Source organism: Pan paniscus, chromosome 7, assembly GCF_029289425.2.
Source record: "Pan paniscus chromosome 7, NHGRI_mPanPan1-v2.0_pri, whole genome shotgun sequence".
NCBI classification, from domain to species: domain Eukaryota; kingdom Metazoa; phylum Chordata; class Mammalia; order Primates; family Hominidae; genus Pan; species Pan paniscus.
In genome coordinates, this window is record NC_073256.2 from 45854527 (window position 1) to 45871150 (window position 16624).

Here is a 16624-nt window from a genome sequence, read left to right on the forward strand (position 1 = left end):
GATTCCAATCCTGCACAGGACACAGAATAAAGAAGCTTGCCACAGGGGCTCTGGAGAGGACATTGCTGAGTACACTCCACCTTTTTCACTTTATGCCAAGTCCAGGTCACTTCCTCCTCCTACTCAGGAGCAAGTCTGGAGTTTTCCTAGGGATAGGGAAGAAGTGTTGCTAAGTGCCCTTGAGTGCCTGCTCACATATCACCGGCCTGAGGAAAGAGGGGACCAGCCTCTGGGCGGGGCCCCTGGAAGGGGCTGTCCAGCATCTCTAACTATTCTTGTGCTGTCCTCAGACCCTACTTAGTCACAGCTCAGGGACCTGGTCTTCTGTGTTCAGGGACCTGGACCGGTTCTCCCAAAATCCCTGGTGGTATTTATGATTTTTCATGCCTGCAAAGGGACTGGGGCCACTTTAGGACATGGAGAGATTAGGACACAAGTGCTCAGTACCATGTAGATAACATCTCCCACTGCGGGGGGTCTTGGGAGAACCAGCCCGAGAAGTTGGTTTCCTCCGCCCGCCCTGCGCCCCCACCCCCCTCACACACACCTTTTGGCCTCCAAAAGGCTGCAGGTGGAGTGGACAGAGGATGGAGGGGTGTTAGGAATTGGGGAGTTAACTGCTCACAAGGGGCATATAACATCCGAGGATCCCATTTGCGGCCGGGGGAATGGCAGAGATCGCCCCCCAGGTCTGCCCGGCGCTCAGGGAATTGGTGGCAGCGTCTATTTCAGAGTTTATGGTAAGAGGCTGGAGCCGGCACACACAGACAACACACCCCACCCTTTAAGGAAGTGGGGAGGAGAGCAGCAGGGGTGTGGTTAACAACTCAGAGGAGGAGGGAGAATCTAACCTGTCAGCCCTTTTACTCAGCCACAGCCTCCGGAGCCGTTGCACACCTACCTGCCCAGCCGACTTACCTGTACTTGCCGCCGTCCCGGCTCACCTGGCGGGGCCCGAGGAGTAGTCGCTGGAGTCCGCGCCTCCCTGGGTGAGTCCCTCCCGCGAGCCAGGGCTGAGCGCTGCGCCCGGCAGAAGTTGGAGGCTTGACCGGGTGGCAGGGGTTGGGGACGACAATTCCGGGATCCTGGGCACCTGAGCTGGGAGTTCCCGGAGAAACGGCCAGACCCAGGAAATCGGAGCCGTGGGTGCTGTGCACACGCCCGGAGCTCGCCAGCCTTCCGCGGGGAGGAGGGGTTCTATTTTTGGAGTAAATTTGACACTATAGGGTGTTTCTCCCTCTTTGTCCTCTCAACATATTCAGACAGGGGAGGCTGGGGGAGGCTAGGGGTGACGGTGTGAAGGCACAGCCAGGCTGCTGCCTCTAAAGCTCAGGTTAGGGAGCCACGGGGTTTCAGCTCCTGCCCCCACTCCCCGCTCCCTCCCGGGCCCTTCCGCAGCCCCAGGGATTATAGTCTCACCCCCAGCCCACCCTGACTCTCCTGCAGCCACTCCTTGCACCTGAGAGGTCATCTTCTGAATCAAGCCCTGGCTGGAGGAAAGCAGGGGTGTTCTGGGGCACAGGGGAGCTCGTGTGTGTGTGTGTGTGTGTGTGTGTGTGTGTGTGTGTGTGTGTAGTTAACACTGGCCACTCTGGTATCTTGAGAAGCCGCCTCCTGAGTGCCACTCAAGGGTTAAGTTCAGAGCTGCCTCTGCCTGCTGTCAGGCTGCGCGTGGGCACCGCTTTGGGTGGGTGAGCGTAGAGCGGCATATGGGTGATGTTCTGCAAGCCCTGCCACCTGCCCTAAGCCTCGACCACATGACACTGGCATCTCCCTATACCCCAAACTGGGAGCAAAATCCACGTCTGCTCATTTAAGGAGCCAGCAGAAGGACAAGAGCAGAAAGTTGTGCCTAGAGGTGGCTTTAGCCAGGAGGAACTCGGAAGCTGCGCTGTGGCTGGGTCTGAGCCCACTGGGGCAGTGCACGTGCCGTGACGTGGTGGTGGGTGCTGGGAGGCCCCTCTACGTGGGATGCTCTCTGTTCACCCCAAGTGCTGTTGCTGAAGGCCCTGTCTTTCCCACCCACTCTGGGGGAGGGGGAGGAGGACACTGATGAAAAAGTGACTAAAGACAGAAGGGAGGAAGGAAGTAGTCACACTGGAGAGCCCCAGCATTGGTGGGACAGTCTGCAGTCATTCATTCAGGAGGCACTCACTGGCTTCCCACCTGCGGCCAGGTGCAAGGTGTGGGGACAAGGTGAGTGTGGCATGGCCTCTGCTCACCAGGGCAGTGTGGGATACGGGGTGGTTGAGGGAGGGCTGCCAGGGGAAGGTGCAGGGTACTATCCAACCCTGCACTAGAGGGCTGTGGGGGGAGCCAGTCAGCAATGGCCAGGAGGGCGTCCTGGCAGAAGTGACTCCAAATTGAGAGCTGAAGGATGACTAGAAATTAGCACAAGAGAAGAGGGGAAAGAACAGCAAGTGCAGAGACTGGAGGCTAAAAGCAGCAGGAGGCTGGAAGCAGCGGGCGGCATCCAGGAAAATGAAAGTAGCTGGGCTTGTTGGGAACCTAGAGCGTGCAGGGGCGAGGGGAAGCTGCAGGGGTGAGTGGAGACTGCTCTAGAAGGCTTTGGAAGGCCTGCCAGGCTGCCATGGCAACTTCTGTTGGAGCAACACTTGGGACCTGGAGCCAGGCAGGAGACTTCCCAGCAGGAAGAGATTGCCAGATTTAGCCAATAAAAGCACGGGACACTCAGATTTGAATTTCAGATAAGCACTCGATGGTTTTTTTTTTCACTACAAACATGTCTCATGAACTACATGGAACATACTTATACTCAAACATTATTCACTGTTTCTCTGAAATTCACATTTAACTGAGTGTCCTGTATTTATCTGGCAACCCTACTCTAGGAGAAGCTGAGGTTGGCGCAATGCTGTGAAGTAAAGGCTGGAAACTGCCCAGGCACTCTGAGAACAGTCTCAGGTCTATCTTGTAACCATTCCTCCTGGATTTTATTATGAGCTCATTTAAAAAACAAAAAATCAATTCCTTGGTCAGTTTATTCATCTATACAGGTGAAGGAGTATGGTACCTCAGAAAAAAACGACATTAAATCCAGACAGATCTGGGTTCAAATCCATGTAGACCGGTGAGCTTCTCTGACCCTCAGAATCCTCTTTTCTGAAATGAGGGCAGGAGTATCTGTTTGTGCAGGTGGTTGGGAGGATCCCTGATAATGTATGTAAATTGCCTAGTGAGTACTAAAGGAAACACGGTACATATTGAATTTTGCAACACCTTCACAGGGTTGAGCAAAGCAACAGCCACAGAGTGCTTGGGTTCATTTACTTCCACAAGTGAGCACTTGGAGGTCTCAGGTGAAATACATAGTAGGGTTCATGCTTCCAGTGAGAACTCGTGGGGTTAGCCCTTGGGTTGGGGACAGAGTCTGCATTATGTTTTTAGCTTTGCTACTCCCTTCCCATATGACCTGCTTCAAGGGGTGGAGATATAACACTCTTCTTGAGGGATGGTGGGTGGGCAGAGAGTGACTCAAAGTAGAATTAACTGAAGGGAAATGTGAATGAATTAAAGTAGAGAATCCAGATAAAATATTCAGCACAGACAAATGCGCCATGAAATTTGGCTGTCATGATTCCCAGTTTTAGGATGAGTTCCTTATTAGAAAAGTAGCGCTAAGAGATAGAGGAAGTGAAGGTGCCTTGTGAACTGGATTTTGACTTTAATGGGAGCATTCGTAACAACAAATTAGGGTCCTCCTAAAAGGGAACCTAGAGGAAGTTAAGAATTCGTTAAGAGAAAGAGGAAATGGAAAGTGTGTTTCCCTTGTGGGAACGGCTAGGTTAAAAATGGTCCTTCTTTCCAGTGGCTAAATCTCCCCATCCCCCTGTGATAAACATTTTGTCCCCAGGCCCTTGGATTGTTTGCCCAGGTGGTGTTGAGAGAGACCCTATGGCGTGAGATGGATAGAGGTGTTCCACTGATGAAACGTTCAAATGAGCCTGCACTTGGACATGTGTCTTGAATATTTGCAAGATCAAGGTTATGATAAGTCCTGCATAAAAAGACACGTGTCATTCCCTGAGGATGGCTGTAGAGCCCATGCACATTCTCAGGGAAACAGCATTCCACATTGAGTGAACCTTGATGTGAGGGCAGTTTGGGGACCAAGCAGGTCGTTCAGAAGGCATAGCCCTTCTCATAACTCTAGCCAGGATGGACCTAATTCATTCTAGACTAGGCAGTGTCCAACTTAGAGAAGATCTTCAATGAAGGAGCCCTTGTGTGCAACCTTTTTTTTTTTTTTTTTCTTTTGAGATGGAGTCTCACTCTGTTGCCCAGGCTGGAGTGCAGTGGCGCGATCTCAGCTCACTGCAACCTCTGCCTCCTGGGTTCAAGTGATTCTCCTGCCTCAGCCTCCCGAGTAGCTAGGACTACAGGCACGCACCACCACGTCCAGCTAATTTTTGTATTTTTAGTAGAGACGGGGTTTCACCATGTTGGCCAGGAGGATCTCAATTTCTTGACCTCATGATCTGCCTGCCTCAGCCTCCCAAAGTGCTGGGATTACAGGTGTGAGCCACCGCGTCTGGCTGTATTCAATCTTTCTAGCATCATGCATCCTTCAGAGACACAAACTCCCACCTGTATCAGCCTGAGTCTTCCCATTGCAGATCCGGCCATGTTTCATCGTGCAGAGGACCCTGGAGAAAGTCCAAGTCCCTTGGCACTTAGCTCTCCATAGTGACGACAGTAGCTCCATGTGCCCCAAATACTGCTAGGACAAAGGAAACTGATGGTGAGGCTAGGGAGGGGAGGGAGGCTACCCTGGGGCTACCCTGCATGGTAGGTCACTCAGTCTCTAGTTTCCCCTGCCTGGGACCCATATGTCTCAGGACCATGTGACCCTGGCCTCCCAGGTAAATGGCCACATTGGGGGTTGGAGTAGAGGTGCAGAGCTGCGACGTGCCCGGGGCTGAGAGTGTGGTGATGAAGATAAGTTTTGCTGGCTTGAGGATGAAGAGTTTCCTTGTAGAGTACGGGTCAGTTCCAGGGTTAAGGTGAAAGAGCAGGGATAATGGTGACTCTGCAACACTGATATGCCTTATCTGTCCAAGCAGTCGGATGGTCAAGAGCTCAGGCTCAGTCAGTCTGCCTGAGTTCCAGCCCAGGTTTGGTACCCCCTGAGTGACGTTAGGTAGGTGAGTTAGCCCTAGCTTCCTATTTGCAAGATGGAGACAATAACAGGGCTTTGGGTGAGGGTGGCATGAGATAGTGTACATTAGAGAGATATTCAAAATACAGCTACTAAAACCTGAGTACAGATCAAACAGAACAGACACCACCATTACTCTGAGCAGCGTCAGAGAGGCCCCCTTCCATGCCAGGCTCACCTCGTCAGTGCATCTTGTGGAGTCTGGGGGTGGAAGAAACAGGCCTTTGGAGGGCTGTAGCGTGGACATATCCAACGAGGATGGACTGTTTCGATATTTCAACAACCCAGATGCACCCGCTTAATAATAGCATTTTATGCACCCACTTAATAATAATAGCGTCGAAGTACAATAAAACATTCAGTCCCATAATTAGGCAGATGATATGCATCCAATAAGTATGAGCTCTCCGGTATCTTTACATGTATGGCCATATCTGAGCTGGCGGGGCAGCACCATTTATTTTTCCAGAGGTTATAGGTCCTCTTCTGCGAGGCATCAGGCAGCTTCCCCTGAGCGCTCTCTCACAAGCATACATCAGGTATTCAATGATGTTTGTTTCTGCCTAATCCCACTCTCAGTTCACTGTGTTTTGGGAACAGCCAGCCCTCATTAACTCTTTAGACAGCGAAGAGACTGTCTACGAATGCCCAGCCGGCACTGAAGTCTAGATGGTCATTTAAAGCGTTCAGAGAGCTGACAGGTAGGAGAAAATGGTGGCTTCACTTTCTGGGCCTCCTAACTCTGTGTACAAAGCTGCGAGCTGTGCAAGGGGGCGGCAGAGAGGGAGGGGATAGCTTTTTGAGTCACTCTGCTATTTCTCAAGGGATAATTATTACTCATGGTGACAGTTTATTAAGAAGAGCAGACTTGAGGCTGCATGTTCCGACACACTTTTCACCCAGATGCAGCGGGCAGGTTGGTGTGAATGCAGAGTTTAATTTTCAGGAGACCCTCCAGGTAGGCCACAGGGGGCCTGTAGGGGTGGACGCTGCTCTGAGTTTCGTGGTCTTCGTGGCCTCTTACCTTTTCCCAGCACTAAGGTGGTTGCTGCTTTTATGAGGCAGCCAGTTAGTGTGACTAAAACCAAGATCAGCAATGGCCAATACCTGCGGGAGGCAAGCCTTCCCGTTTCCTGGCTTGGCTATGTTCGCTAACATCTTCCCCCTCTCCAGTTCTCTCTCTTCCTTTTATGTTCTGAAATCCACCCACACAGAATCTGGTAAGATCACTCACTAGAGACAGGGGGGCTCAAAGAATCCACCTCGCCCAGGGTTTAGAGCTCGGTACCAGGTTTAATTCGCATCTCCTGCATTTGTCTTCCTTTAAATTGGACCAATTCTCCCAATAATTGTGGGGGCAGACCCCCTTTTAATGCCCTTTCTTTCTTGAGGGCCTTGCACCTGATTCTGTGAGAACCTGCCCCCCACAAGCCATAGCAGTCCCACTGGTGCATATGGGGGTGATTGATGGGGAGGGGTGTACTGGGAATTCTGACCTGAGTTTGGGTTTTGCTCTTCTGGGGGTTCCCTTCTCACCTTTCTCACCTGGGACGGAATGGCCCCTGTGGTGGTTCTGACCACTTGGAGCACCATCATTTTCTGGTTTCTTTTTTTCATTTTTTTTTTTGAGACAAAGTCTCACTTGGGTGCAGGGGCATGAGCCAAGACTACAGGCACATGCCACCACACCTGGCTTATTTTCTTTCTACAACCTCTACCTCCTGGGTTCAAGAGATTCTCCTGCCTCAGCTTCCCGAGTAGCTGAGATTACAGGCACCCACCACCATCCCTGGCTAATTCTTTTATTTTTAGTAGAAACGGGGTTTCACCATATTAGCCAGGCTGGTCTCAAACTCCTGACCTCAGGTGATCCACTCCCCTCAGCCTCCCAAAGTGCTGGGATTACTGGTGTGAGCCACCACACCCTAAATTAATGTACTGATTTAGGGTTTCTGATTTCTAAATTAATGTACTATGTCCATCCCACTGCTCTGGGAACCTCAAGTGCTTTTCTATGTTCTCCGGCAGTATTTGGAGTCAAAACCCAACCCCTCTCACCCAGCTCCATGTACCCAGTCCCCGCCCCCAGGTCCCACCCCAGGTAGGTTATGAGAGATCTGATGCTGCTGCACTTTGCACCTCTGCAGAGGCTCTTGGCAACATCCGGTCACATCCCCTCTGCTATTTAGGCAGATGTTTGGTGCTGGCAGACAGCGGTGCCAACCAAGAGAGCTGCAAGTGGCTCACTGCAAGTTTGAATCCCAGCCCCTAGCTCCTTACAGGCAGAAGCTCAGGCAGTTTTTCAGCCCGGGCAAGAGGAAAGAGAGTCAGAGGGCAGGAGGCCTGAGCTTTGGTGTAGATTCTCTCACCTGTTAACTGGGGTACATTGGCTAAATCTCTTTCCTCTTCAAGCCTTCCTTTTCTCATTTGAAGATGAAGAATTGGTACTGCCTCCCTAATAGGGTAATGGAGAGAAATACTTGACTGTGTGAAAATCCCCCATAAAACATCACAGGCATTGTCCCAGGAAAAGTGATGAATTTGGGATCAGAACGTGGTGGGTTTGACTCTCGACTCTGTCATACTCTGCCTGTCTGACATCGCCAAGTGATAGAACCTCTCTGAGCCTTACTTTGCTAATTTGTAATTTGTTCTAGGCACTTGTTGAATGTTTCTCCCCATCACCCCCTTTACTCTCAGGGTATAGTTTTTCTTCCCCCAATTTTTTTTTATCTCATTTCGAGACAGAATCTCACTCTGTTGCTCAGGCTGGAGTACAGTGGTGCGATCACTCCTCACTGCAACCTTGACCTCTCAGGCTCAAGCAATCCTCCGGCCTCAACCTCCTGAGTAGCTGGGGCCACAGGCACATGCCACCACACCCGGCTAATTTTTAAAATTTTTGTAGAGACGATGTCTTGCTATGTTGGCCAGGCTGGTGTTGAACACCTGGACTCAAGCAATTCTGCTTCGGCCTCCCAGAGTGTTGGGATCACAGGCATGAACCACCACTTCTTACCCCTAATTTGAGGAATTATATCCGTCCTCACAAAGTTTATAGTATGGTAGGGGAGGCAATACATGAAGATAAAGAACTGTAAGATATTTATTTAACTCTAAGTTACTTAAAGGTAAATAATGTGCCATAAAAGAGGCACGAAGTGCTATGAGATTGCAGGGCAGAGATTCCTTCTGTCTATGGACTCTGGGAATGCTTCCTGGAGGAGACGGCATTTGGCAAAGCTCTGAAAGGATAGACAGGATACACTGTGGAAACTTGAGATGGTGGCTGTAGTCAAAGAAGAGTATAAATAACAGCAGAGAGATGGAGAGGTGTGGTTTGAGTGACTCATTTTGGGTGGAACCAAGAGTGGCAAAAGGCAATCAGAGTTGGGGGTGGAACGGAAGATAAGGCTTGGACAGGGAGGCCAATGTGTTTGGGAGTTATCCTGGAAGTCCCAGACAGCCATGGGGCTTTATTCTGAAGGCAGTAGGAGCTGTTGACCATGCTGACTTCGGTGGAGGTGCGAGGGTCAGATTCTGGTGTGTAGAGTGGATGAGAGTGAAGAGAGCTTGAATTCGCAAGGGAGCAGATAAGAGAGTGTTGTAATATTTCAGGCCTCACACATCTGAATAAATTGCGTAACTCGGATACTTTGCGGTCCTGTGGAGCATGCAGGCATCCCCCGGAGGCTTCTACTTTCTCTGAGCTGAAATTGGTTCTTTGATGAATTTGAGAGATATAGAACTTATGAGAACATCCATGAGAAACCCACCATTCCTCTTCACCTCTGTCTTCCATATTCTTGATTCCCAGCCTGGCCGCTTCCCCCTGGGCCTCCCCTCTGCTAGGAGTGTGTTAAATGCCAAGCCTGTCTCAACCTCTATCTGGCAGCACCTTGAAGTATCAAGTCAGGAATATGCACTTAGATCCACAGGCCCCTTCTCCATCATGTCTCCGGTGACCATCCAGATGTGATGATTCCCAGGACCCTCCCTCCCTCCCTTAGCCCTCACTTCTAAGAGTCTGTAAGATATTCCCACTTGAGGAGCTTGTCTTCTTCAATGCTGTATCTCAGAAATTAAACTCCTCCTTTTCTCACGCCAAACCATCTCTCCTCCTGGCTTCTCTCCTCTTCATGGGGTTGTTCATCTCCCACACACTCAGGTCAGAAACCTTGCTATCGCCTCCCCTCTTTCCACGCCCCCACTTTTTTCTGCTCATATCTTGCCCATCACTCAATCCTGCAGATTCTTTCTTCATGCCTTTCATTCCTTCCTTCCCGTTTCTATGGCCCCTACTCTGACCCAAATCATATTACCTAATATTGCTTCATATTTTTACCCAAGAGCTTCGTCCTATCTCTGGTTCCCTTGGAAGCTCCCCAATGCCCGCAGGCAAATCCAGCCCCCTTAAATTTACCATTCAGTGCCTCCCATAATCCAACCTTGATCTGCTCTTCTAACTAAACTTTCCCCATACCCAAATGAAGCCCCAGGCAGCCTGGTGTGCTCCCCAGTCTCTGGCAAGCCTCTGCTCAAGTCCTGTGTCCTGTTTGGAATGCCAGCCCCATGCACTTCACCAGTCCTACTTACTCCTTTAAGGCTCAGTAGGTGACCCACCCTTTTGGAGGACATCTGAGCTCCCCATGGCAGCTTCTGGGCTTCTTTGCATCCTGGGATCTCCCAGAATCTATTTTTCAACCTGATGCTACATTCCTCCACAGCAGGGAGATGCCTTTTATTTTGTTCTTCTTCCTTATACCGTCAAATTCCAAGGATAGAAAATTGCATTTCCCTGGGCCTGTGAAAAGGGATCCCTCCCTCCCTGCACACTCATGCCTGGCTCACACGGAGTGAGCCAGACAGCGCTTCCTCATTCCCCGCAGTGGGTGTCGCAACAGCCAATTGCAACTAGAATAGGGGCCACATCCCAAGTCTCTTGAATTCTTGCCCTGTAGTTAGGATGCCCTTCTTGCCTGTCCTGAAGGTGGAGATTTCCTACAGCCGAGAGAGAGGGAGTCAGCAGTGTAGGGCAGGAACTCCATCATTTCTTTATTAAACCACTCCTAACTCTCTCTAATCTCTGTGAGTCTTGCCTTTCCCTTTTCTCTCCTCCTCCTACTGCTGAGTACAACTAGGCCAGGCTGAATGAGAGGAGAAAGATGGGGAGGAGGAAAGAAGTTAGGCAGCCTTGGCAGAGGGTGCAATGCTCCGGGAAAATGGGAGAGATTTACAAGGCAGAGATTGACAGCTTTTAGTAACTTGACTTTGACCTCCGGTGTACACAGACATAGCCTTGGCTGCTGGACTCTGAGCTTTCTGGCCCTGGGAAGCTCGAGATTTGCAAACACTTGTTCGACAATCACCTCGTTTATCTGCATTGTCACCAGTGCAGCCTCTGAGCCCTCTCCCTGTCTTTACTTGACCCTGTATAGAAAAATGCTTTCAGGGCCAATTGCAGTGACTCATGCCTGTAATCCCAGCACTCTGGGAGGCCGAGGCGGGCAGATCACCTGAAGTTGGGAGTTTGAGACCAGCCTGACCAACATGGAGAAACCCCATCTGTAATTAAAATAAAAAATTAGCCGGATATTGTGGCGCAGGCCTGTAATCCCAGCTACCCGGGAAGCTGAGGCAGGAGAATGGCTTGAATCCAGTAGGCGGAGGTTGCAGTGAGCCAAGATCATGCCATTACACTCCAGCCTAGCTGGGCAAAAGAGCAAAACACTGTCTCAAAAAAAAAAAAAAAAAAAAAGAGAAAAGAAAAATGCTTTCTGCACCCAACACTGAACACTCAGCCCCAGCCTGTGTTCATGCCCTGGGGGTCCCTGGAAGAGGGCACAGGAGCTGCCCTGAGCCTAGGAGCCCGGGGCTAGTCACTGCCTCCTTCATATGCCACCACATGCTATGGGGTGAGTCCCCTGGGTAAGCCTGTTCAAGCCTCCTGTTTTTTATTTGTATGTGCAATCAGGGGGTGTGGGGACTTTTTAGCAAAGCTTTCTTCAAAGCAGATCTTAGGCAAGAGCCCAATATAAACCAGGCAAAAATATTCCTATCCAGGGTTGAAGTGAGAAGGCGAGGTACCTACCAGGCCCTTGAGTCCCCTCCATGGATCTCCTGGGGTGCAGGTCATCTGGAATTCTTTCCGGGTCTCAGGCTCGTGAGGTGCTCGTTGTGTATGTGTCATGGGAGCTGGAGAATGGCTGTAGGTGCAAATGGACTTGGAAAAGAACAATCTCAAAGTCGTAAGTCCAGCCTGGGGCATGGCAGGTTTATGTATGTGTGAGTGGCGGGAGGGGCTGTAGATTTGAACTCCCTGAAAGAAGATATGTGTAATTCTCACCAAAGAGCAAATGCATATGTTTATGAAAGAAAGTTCATTGCTATCATCTGGCTCTCCAAGGCACCTGTGACCCCAAAAGATTAAGAACATCTCTTATAAGATATTATCATCCGTTCTACAAACCTTTCATAAAAATGACCTCAAACTTGAGCTCCTTTTTAATTCAGACAAACTAGGCCATAAGCCCTGTTGAGGAAAGAACCATATCTGTATGGAGAGTCACTGTTACATCCCAAGGACACAGCCTGGTACCTGACACACAGCTGGCATTGGGTACGTACAATGTGTGCCTGATATAAGGCAGCTCTGTTCTCCCAATAAGGAGGGCTGCTAAAAAAAAATTGAAAAGCTTATTTTCATATGTAAACTTTGTAGGATAATGTTGAATAGATTATTTTAGCGATACATTTTCAATCACATGCTAATAACAATACATTAACTTAAATACTGCTTTCCCCCAACTCTCCCAGTTTATTAAACATTGTAACTGTTCACTCCCATCTCTGACATCAGTGTCCTTCTTGTCACCAGAACCCTTTCTGCATCAGCTCTTCATGTTCTGTGGGCATCATAGTCCCTGTGGTCTAAAGAGAGTTAGCTGTTTCAAATTGATCCAAAAGGAGTTTATTTACTTATTTATTTTTTATTTTTGAGACGGAGTCTCTCTCTGTCACCCAGGCTGGAGTGCAGTGGCACAATCTCGGCTCACTGCACCCTCTGCCTTCTGGATTCAAGCGATTCTCCTGCTTCAGCCCCGCGTCCCCACGACCCGTCCCCCCTCCCCCCGCCGCCGCCAGTTTTTTAATAACCGCTAATTAATACTTATTGATGAATAGTAGTTTTTTGAGATACAATTCACATACCGTAAAATTCACCTTTTAAAAATGTGCAATTCAATGAGTTTTAGTACGTTCACAGAGTTGTGCAACCATCACCGCTTTTTTTCTTTTTTTGACAAGAGTCTTGTTCTGTTGCCCAGGCTGGAGTGAATGGCATGGTATCAGCTCACTGCAACCTCTCCCTCCTGGGTTCAAGTGATTCTCCTGCCTCAGCCTCCCAAGTAGCTGGGATTACAGGCACCTGCCATCATGCCTGGCTAGTTTTTGTATTTTTTAGTAGAGATGGGGTTTCACCATGTTGGCCAGGCTAGTCTTGAACTCCTAGCTCAAGTGATCCACCCGCGTTGGCCTCCTAAAGTACCGAGATTACAGGCGTGAGCTACTGCGCCTGGCCCTCCATCACTGCTATCTAATTGCAGAACATTCTCGTCACTCCAAAAAGAAACCCCCGTACCATAAGCAGTCACACCGTGTTCTCCACTCCCCCGTCCCCTGGCAAGACTAATCTACTTTCTATTTTTATGGATCTGCCTTTTCTGGTCATTCCATATAAGTGGAATTGTACAACACTGTGGCCTTTCGCGACGGCTGCTTTCACTTAGCACAATGTTTTGAAACTTCCTCCATGTTGTAACATCTATTAGTACTTCGTTTCGTTTTGATTGATATTTATTGATGAGTAACATTTTGTTGTGTGGATATGCCATATTTTGTTTATCTCTTCATTAGTAAACATTTGGATTGTTTCTACTTTTTGACCATTGTAAGTACTGCTGCTATAAACATTCACATACAAGTTTTTTTGTGGACATATGTTTTCATTTCTCTGAGCTATAGACTTAAGAGTGGAGTTGCCGGGTCCTGTGATAACTCTGTTTAACATTTTGAGGAACTGCTGAATGGTTTTTCACAGCAGCTGCCTCACTTTTTATTCCCATCAGCAGTACTTCTTGGTTCTAATACCTCCACGTTCTCGCCAACACTTGTTGTTGTCTGTAATTTTGATGTTAGCCATCCCAGTGGGGATGAAGTAGTATCTTACTGTGGTTTTCGGTTGCGTTTCCCTGATAATTAATGATGGTGAACATCTTTTCATGTTCTTGTTGGCCATTTGTATGTCTTCTGGGGAAAAAAATGTCTGTTCAAATTCTTTACAAAGTATTTATTTTTTATGTCAACAATATAACCACTCAGTACACTGCTTTTTAGACAATTATCTTTTAAAGGTTTGTTTACAACATTTAGCACTTGAAATTTTAAGGTTATGCCCTCAAAAAAAATTACTGAGGGAGCTAAGCTATGAAGATGCAAAGGCATAAGAATTATACAATGGACTTTGGGGGAATCGAGGGAAAGGGTGGGAAGGGGGTGAGGGATAAAAGACAAATTGGATACAATATATACTGCTCCAGTGGTGTGAGTCCATCAAAATCTCAGAAATGACCACTAAAGAACTTATTTATGTAACCAAACACCACCCGTTCCCCAAAAACCTATGGAAAGAAAGAAAGAAAAAATTTTAAAAAGAAAAATTGCTGAATCTATATTATAGTATGGTGGTTGCTTTTCATAAAAACCAATTCTTTTAAGTAACCTTTGTAAACATCCCAAACTAGCCTTGATTGGAGTGCTAATACTTTTCCCAAACAGTATATTGTTGTTCAAAATAAGATAATTGAGAAAGCAACCCATAACATGAAAGATTCTGTAAGGGCTTGGATATAAACTTTCTCCTTTCCGACAGATAATTTGGGAAGGTAGAGAGCTTTACCTCCTATTCAAGCAAATGTGATATTTAAAAATAAGTAGATGGATGAATGGACAATGGACTCATGAATGAATGAACAAAAGAAGAAATGCAAGCAAGTAAACCAATCAAGCAACCACACCAATCTTTCCCTCTTTATTTAGGATTTTCTAATCCCCACTTAGTAAATCAGCCTTGGTCTTTAATTTACATTTTATGGAACCATATATAAAATTGTTTAAAAAACAAATTTACAGTTACAGATTAGAAACAAGACACTGTATTTTCTGTCGCCTGGAATATCTTTATCATCTTCCTTTAAAAATGGGAAGAAACTAAGGCTGCGCAGGGTCCTGGAGGCAGTTGAGAAACTCAGACATCAAGTGATGTGATTGCAGGCCTTGGTCCAGAGTTGTAAGTCACCAGAGTGGGACCTTTAGGCTTGTGACATGATAACAAGGATTTTCTTGGGTGGGCCCCCCAGCTCTTCATTGCTCTTTCCATCAGCACAAAGGCTTCTGGGTTGCTGGTGTTTTGTGTGGTGGCCCTGGAGGTCTCTCCTTCTACCTTCTCTGGGGTGAGACAGTCTGATCCATCTCAGAGGCCACACTCACCACCTACTGCACAGAGACACAGCCCCCTCCCCATCCTTTACCATTGGTCCTTTCTTAAGAAAATGTGTCAGCTGGCAAATGGTACTCTGGAGTTTGGGGTAAGAGAGAGAAAGAGGAAGAATACCGGGCAAGAAGGTAAGAAAGGAAGCTGTGGCCTGACATGGGCACAGAGACATGGGCGAAAGCTTGAGAGATGACCTTTAAAGGCTCAGACTTCGGAAAGGGAAGAAGTTGGGACAATGGAAAGACTGGCAGGGTGGTAACATAGCAGGCAGGCTCTGGCGTAGTTGACTCTGGAGTGTGTATGGTTGGAGTTGGGGATCAGGGGGTCAGGGACAGTGCACAGCAATGTGGACATACATGGCCTGGACTCCTTTCCTTTACTGATGGTGGTTGGCAGGTTCAGAATTAGGAGTTCAGGTCAGCATCTTTCAGAGAAGCATTCAGATCCCTTCTGTAGAATTTTAGTCCATTCCTGGGCAGGATCCCAGTGTTTCCAGTGACAGTGACACCTAGTCCTTTCTTCTGTGCCTGTCGGTCAGGACGGAGTCTCACCTATCCTAGCAGGTGGCTGTTTTCCTTTCAGTTTTAAACATCTGCAAGGAATGAGTCTATGTGCTTCCTTGAAGCCATGTTTCCTATTTTTGAGAATGTAGAATTGGTGGCTTTGACATGCTGAATCTAAAGCCCAGCTCCACATCACTTAGCACCTGCTGTGGGCCAGGTACCATGCAAGGCATGAGTGGTTTCAGAGGTGAACAAGGGGTACTATTCTCAAGATGAAACAGTAATTCAGGCAGCCACAGTGAGACCAGACGTTCTGCATGACAGTGGAGCAGATGCCATGGAGGCAGGAAGGCCAGAGCTACCAACTTTACCAAGAGGTGGCCCAAAAGGTGGTGCTGGGAAGGATTTTGAAGAAGATATGTGTGTGCCAGGCAAAGGGTGGTTAGGTGAGGTGCTTTACAGGTTGAGAGCACAGCATATGCAAAGATAAGAAGGCACTGAAGAAATGGGGCCTGTTTTGGAAGCTGGGAACATCTCAGGGTGTCTGGATCTAGCAGGAGCACGGTGGAGATAAGGCGGGAATGCTATAGAGACCCTTGATCTGAGTGGCTTAGTGTTGGACATCATTCTCCGGTGACAGGAAGCAATAGGATAGATAGGATAGGATAGGCAGTTGCAAGAATTTTTAAGCAGGGAAGAGAGTCAGATTTTTGTTTGAAGAGGACTTTGGCCCCAGGCCACAGGAGCTCTTGCACCAAGCATGGAGAAGCCTTGGCTGGGCATGGGCAGACAGGCATTTCTGGGGAGTGGCCAGGGCTGCAGGCAGGGCTGAGCTGGTGCAGCAAGTGGGAGGTGCCAGCCCTCCAGGGGCATGGCCCAGGCTGCCAACTGCTGCTTGGGCATTGAAGCTGTCCATGCTGGCCGCTGGCCAGCAGGGCTGGTGAAGGAAGAACCCACTTCCTGCCTCTTGCTGCTGTTTGCGTATGTGCAGTGGGGAGGGGGGCAGACAGAACAGACAGGGCTTGGCCAGGCGGGTAAGAACCAGCCAGCTGTCAGCAAGAGGTGCAGTGGGAGAGACGGATGAAGGGGATACCTACCTGGAGAGCAAGGGGGTGGCCTGGCAGCTATTTTTGCCCCAACAGTTGGGCTCAGCTATTCCATCGGGATGATGACACACAGAGGATGTTCAGGAGTAGAAGGTGCTGTGGTGGAGGGAAGGGCATTCTCATGTTCTACCTCCCCGGGTGCCCCTCCTCCCAGAGCTCTTGGCTGTACCATCCATTTGTGCCTGGCACATGTTTTCTTGAGATAAAATTATTTTTCACAAGTACATGCATTGCTAAATGGGATGAAGGAAAGGCGGGCCCCCGTCTCGTGCCCCTTTGTCTCCCA

At 48.7% G+C, this 16624-nt stretch overlaps 1 protein-coding gene across 8 annotated transcripts in view; it reads left to right on the forward strand.

The window, feature by feature from the left end:
* Positions 1-16624, forward strand: part of PTK2B (protein tyrosine kinase 2 beta) — a 148496-nt gene that overhangs the window by 13163 nt on the left and 118709 nt on the right. For 4 of the 8 annotated variants that reach the window (XM_055116382.2, XM_055116381.2, XM_008956236.7 and 1 more), the window contains one exon: positions 872-989. The gene's annotated coding sequence lies outside the window, so the exon portion shown is untranslated. Of the gene's footprint in view, positions 1-721; positions 741-791; positions 990-2048; positions 2197-16624 lie in introns of those variants that run through there. The other 4 variants (XM_034965874.3, XM_057302994.2, XM_057302993.1 and 1 more) reach the window with 3 other exon arrangements.